The sequence below is a fragment of the Berghia stephanieae genome, chromosome 1 (genome assembly GCF_034508935.2).
Source record: "Berghia stephanieae isolate SIO BIC M18660-M18661 chromosome 1, UCSD_Bste_1.3, whole genome shotgun sequence".
In the NCBI taxonomy this organism is placed as follows: domain Eukaryota; kingdom Metazoa; phylum Mollusca; class Gastropoda; order Nudibranchia; family Aeolidiidae; genus Berghia; species Berghia stephanieae.
In genome coordinates, this window is record NC_088360.1 from 40,556,307 (window position 1) to 40,561,306 (window position 5,000).

The following is a 5,000-nucleotide window of genomic DNA, read 5'->3' on the forward strand; positions in this document are numbered from 1 at the left end:
ACATACACACACTGACACACACACACACACACATACACTGGTAGATAAATATAACTGAAAACAAATAGCTAGCTAGGTGGGTAGTAAGATAGATAAATAGATACATGAATATATAGCCAGACGGACAGATAGATACTCATATAGTTAGATACATGGACAGATAGATAGATAGATAGATAGATAGATAGATAGATAGACAGATAGATAGATAGATAGATAGATAGATAGGCAGATAGATAGGTTGATAAATAGATTATCTTATCTTCAGAAAAATAGGAATGTTTCTTCCTTACGAGGTCCCAGGTTTGAGATTTTTTACCAATATGAGGGTCATTTAAATCGATAAATAAATATTTGAAGAACGAGTTTTCTGGCAAAATGTTTGAATATGAGTTTTTCAAGAGTAAGGCAATTAACTTGTTAAGCAAATGCTTTCATTACTGAGACTCGAGTATGATTCCTAACATTTAAAATCCTCGTAATGCTTAAATCTCATTATTTTGACTTTAGATTCAGTTTCTTTTTTCCTTATCTATAGATGGAACGAAATTGACGTCATGCAACTCTTTGTTATTGTTTTCGGTCAGCCATTTTAATGTTTAATTCTCATTAAATTCTATCAATCAGACTATATTCAATATCGTTTAAGGTTACACATGGTTTTGTGTGTTGGTACATAGATTATATACGACTGGCGGAAGTTGAAAGAATTTTATCTAAACGCATAGCATCTATAGAAGGAATGAGGTTGACGTCACTCACCTCTTTGTTATTGGTTTTGAATTGCCAGTTTGGTGATTAGCTCTTACTAAAATATATCAATAAGACTGTACTATAAACGTTTAAGGTTACACATAGTTTTGTCTGGCGGGCAGATGTGAGTATTTTACTTAAACACATAACACCATAGTTTATCCCGACATCATACCAGGTTGACGCCGTGAGTCACATAATATGTCAGACCTGCCTCCTGTTATAATCTAAATATTCGTAATTTTTAGGAGGTAAAAATTGTAGTCGCTATAGTTCAGGTTAAAAATCAAAAGTTTACATACACTAGGATTAAAGGACACTTCAAAATCAATAACATTTTGTGTTCTAGCATCAGGTTTAAATTTCAATAAGCTTTAATAGCTTAGCGTTGCTCATTATGAAGTTCTGATATTGGAGCCAAATGTTCGTAATGTTACGGATTTTTCGTAATGGTAGGCAGGTTTGCATAAGTAGCTCCGCACTCTGTTTAAATATATACCGACGGGACAAATCTTTATACAAGAAACAACCCCGGTGTTACTACTTAAAATCTAGATGTAATTCTCTCCGATAGCAAAATAGAATTTACTAAGTGCAAGTAAGACTTAGACGTGAAAAGTAGATAGGAAACATTTTCAATCAATATCGGACAGCCAGTGGAAATGAGATTACACGGTAATGGTATTACACCATGATATATACCAAAGAAAGACGACCTCAACTTTGGCCTCGGGAATTATTTCATGAATATTATGAGTTATGGATAGATTTCACGTATATTTCGTACACTACCCACTATCAGGAAAATCGATAAATTCGCAAATAGAGTAATTCCTGTGAACTATAATAATATAATCATTTTGGGGATGCTGTTGAATCGGAATGTGAAAGCATTACTTATCAATTTAAAAATCGTTGTTGTTGCTGTTGTTTTTGTTGTTGATGGTGGTGGTGGTGGTGGCGGTGGTGGTAGTGGTGGTAATGTTTAACTAAAAGCGTGGTTGGGGTGGTGGTTGTTTTGATGATGGTGATGATGATGATAATGATGAGGAGGATATGGTGATGACGATGATGATGCTGATGATGATGATGATGATGATGATGATGATGATGATGATGATGATGATGATGATGATGATGATGATTGTGACGATGATGATGATTGGTGATGATTGTGATGATGATGATATTGATGATGACGACGACGACGACGAAGATGATGATGATGATGATGATGATGATGATGATGATGATGATGGTGGTGATGATGATGATGATGATGATGATGATGATGATGATGATGATGATGATGATGATGATAATGATGATGATGATAGTTGTGATACTTATGATGGTCTATTTTAATAGTTGTAGCTGTGGTAACCATCGCAGAAGATATGATGGTACGTTACCAAAACTAGAGACAATGACAAAGTTGTTGAATAATGCAGTGAGATAGCCACTTATAGCCGTTAGAGACGCAATCGAATGGCTACCCAGACGCTATAATTTATATTGCTGTGTGGTCATTCCCAACAGCGACACGGTGATAATGACGACGTTATGCTGATGTGGTAGATAATAAAGGCAATAAAAGGGCAATTTTGTGGGTAACGTCTTGGTAACAACCACAATGTACCCGTTGCTGATTTGTGCAGCTATGTGTTCTTGTGGTATGACACTCACTTTTGGATCGGAAATGTTCAAGGTTCGAGCCTCGCTCAGCGCATAGTTGAGTCCTTGTCAAAGGTTCTTTACTAACATTCTCTCACTTTGAGATAATGTGAGTAAAGAACCTTTGGCAAGGACTCAACTATGCGTATTCAGGTGTAAAATAAGTACCTAGCCTTTTACGCGTTGTCTCTGTCCGAAAAAAATGTAACTTGGCCTAACAGGCTCATGTCACGTCATGTTAAATGTTGATGTTGGCCAGGGATCCCTTGTAAAGCGCTTTGAGCATGTTTAGTGGATATTGCGCTATATAATAGCTCACGTTTTTTTCCTGTAAAACGTCAACAGTGTGCAGTAATATACAAGGAATTCAATTCATGCTGCACATTATGCTACTAGAAATTGTGGACTCGACTGTAAAAATATTTGAACAGAAATTCAAACAAGAGCAACATATTTAACACGGAACATCTCCGGTTCAAAACTATTCTTCGGCCAACAAAAGAAATCAGTAAACGTATTACAAAACTCAACTGTCCTGTTTTCATGTAGTTGTTGTTGCTATTGTTGCTTTTGTTGTCGTATTTGTTTATTGTTGTAGTCGTTGTTCTTATTGTTGTTGTTGTTGTTGTTGTTGTCGTAGTTGTTTTTTGTTGTTGTTGTAGTAGTTGTTATTGTTGTTGTTGTTGTTGCAGAACCCTTCGATGCCGGAATGTTGTGATAAGTATTTTGACGAAGTGAAGTATTTTTTACGCTCTAATATTCAATTTTGTTCAATGTTTTTGGCATGGCTCAATTATTGTCTTGCAACATACACCTTGCTTAGAATAAGAAAATGGAGGAACTACATATATAAACCTAATAAGAAGCTAATCAAAAATATTTAAGAATTAGATTATATAGCCACAACATGAAAAAACAAAACAAACGTCAATCCTCAATTTAAGAAGCTATTGTCTACCTCAAATGTAAGAATTAACATTACCACCATTTTGACAAAAATTCTTAAATCTGCAACTCTTCTGAAGTCAGTGTATGGAAGATTACCGTATCTAGAACCAAGCTTTATTCCATTCATTCATGCTTTGGGGGTAGAGAGAGAGAGGGGCGGTGGGGGGGGGGGGTGGAGATTTTTATTTAAGGTCTATTTCAAGTGTAGAATGGAATAACTCCGCCGCCAGCCGCAGTGAAGATGCTGGAAAGTGGTCTAGGGCGAGGTGGCTCGTTCAACGCTACTCAGCGAGGCTGGAGAATCGAACTTGGTAGTTATTGGGTACGTAGCAAAGACCAAACCCCTGTGACACGCTGTCCCCTGAGTTATAGTGCTTTCGCTAGGTAATCTGAGTACATTGGCGTTTTAATTGATGTACAAACTGTGAGTATGGAAAGCTACTCAATATCTCATGTAAAGAAATGTGTTGTAAATACAGCATCTCACGTGGTGGATGGCCTCATTGACATGATTAGGATAATGATAGACCTCATCAAGGTTATGTCATGTGACACGATCACAGTGACACCACGTGACAATGAAAGAGAGGGGCCCAGGGTCCCTAAGGCCTTTCATCATTGAACGAATAGTTGGCTGTCACTGACCCGTCCCCAAGGAGAACATTAGAGACCGCTGAGGCTGGCAGGACGCTGGTTTGTTGGAGAGATGAATAATGTTAAAGAACAAATTTATGAGAGAGAGAGAGAGAGAGAGAGAGAGAGAGAGAGAGAGAGAGAGAGAGAGAGAGAAGGGGAAGGTGAGCAGAAAAAACGTTGAGACACAGGGAAAAGAAAGTACTAAAGAGAGAAAATGAGGAATTGTGTGCATTTTTTTTTGTGTGTGAGCGTGTGTGTGTGAGAGAGAGTGAGTGAGTGAGTGTGTGTGTGTGTGTGTGTATGTGTGTGTCATGTGTGTGTGTACCGTGTGTTTGAGAGAGACAAAATGGGAGATATATGGTGTTAGTGTTCGTAATTGAGAGAAAAAGAGAGAGAGGTGGGGGAGCGGGAGGGGGCGGGGGCAGTAGATATATACATAGAAAAGTAGATAGATAGATAGATAGATAGATAATAGATAGACAGATAGATGGATGGATAGATCGAGATGAATAGAGAGAGAGAGAGAGAGAGAGAGAGAGAGAGAGAGAGAGATGGATAGATAGATAGAGAAGGAGGGAGAAAGAGAGAAAGATATATTTGTATATATATATATATATATATATATATATATATATATATATATATATATATATATATATATATATATATATAGAGAGAGAGAGAGAGAGAGAGAGATTATGTTATACAGTTGAGAAAAGAAGTATGAAGTTGAATACTACATGGGATGTTAAATCGTACAAAGTTATATTTGAATACTTACGCCTCGTTTGTATGAAATTGTATGAACTTTGTAATAATCCCAACATGAACACACAATGGTATACTTTAATGTTGTCCTTCGACGAAGCAGATATTATGCCACATCTATATGAAACATAAGCGTCACATTATTGACTGTTATAATTTGGGTTTTGTTTTTATTTGCCAGCCAAAGAGGTGATCATAATTTACATTCTAAAAAAAAAAAA

The 5,000-nt window shown here is 36.7% G+C and overlaps 2 protein-coding genes across 4 annotated transcripts in view; one reads left to right on the top strand and one right to left on the bottom strand.

The window, feature by feature from the left end:
* LOC144974431 (cytokine receptor-like) overlaps positions 1 to 4,986 on the bottom strand; it is a 178,862-nt gene extending 173,876 nt beyond the window's left edge. The window contains exon 1 of the mRNA XM_078917417.1: positions 4,793 to 4,986. The gene's annotated coding sequence lies outside the window, so the exon portion shown is untranslated. The remainder of the gene's footprint in view (positions 1 to 4,792) is intronic.
* LOC144974619 (uncharacterized) overlaps positions 1 to 5,000 on the top strand; it is an 88,491-nt gene that overhangs the window by 26,974 nt on the left and 56,517 nt on the right. The window lies entirely within an intron of this gene.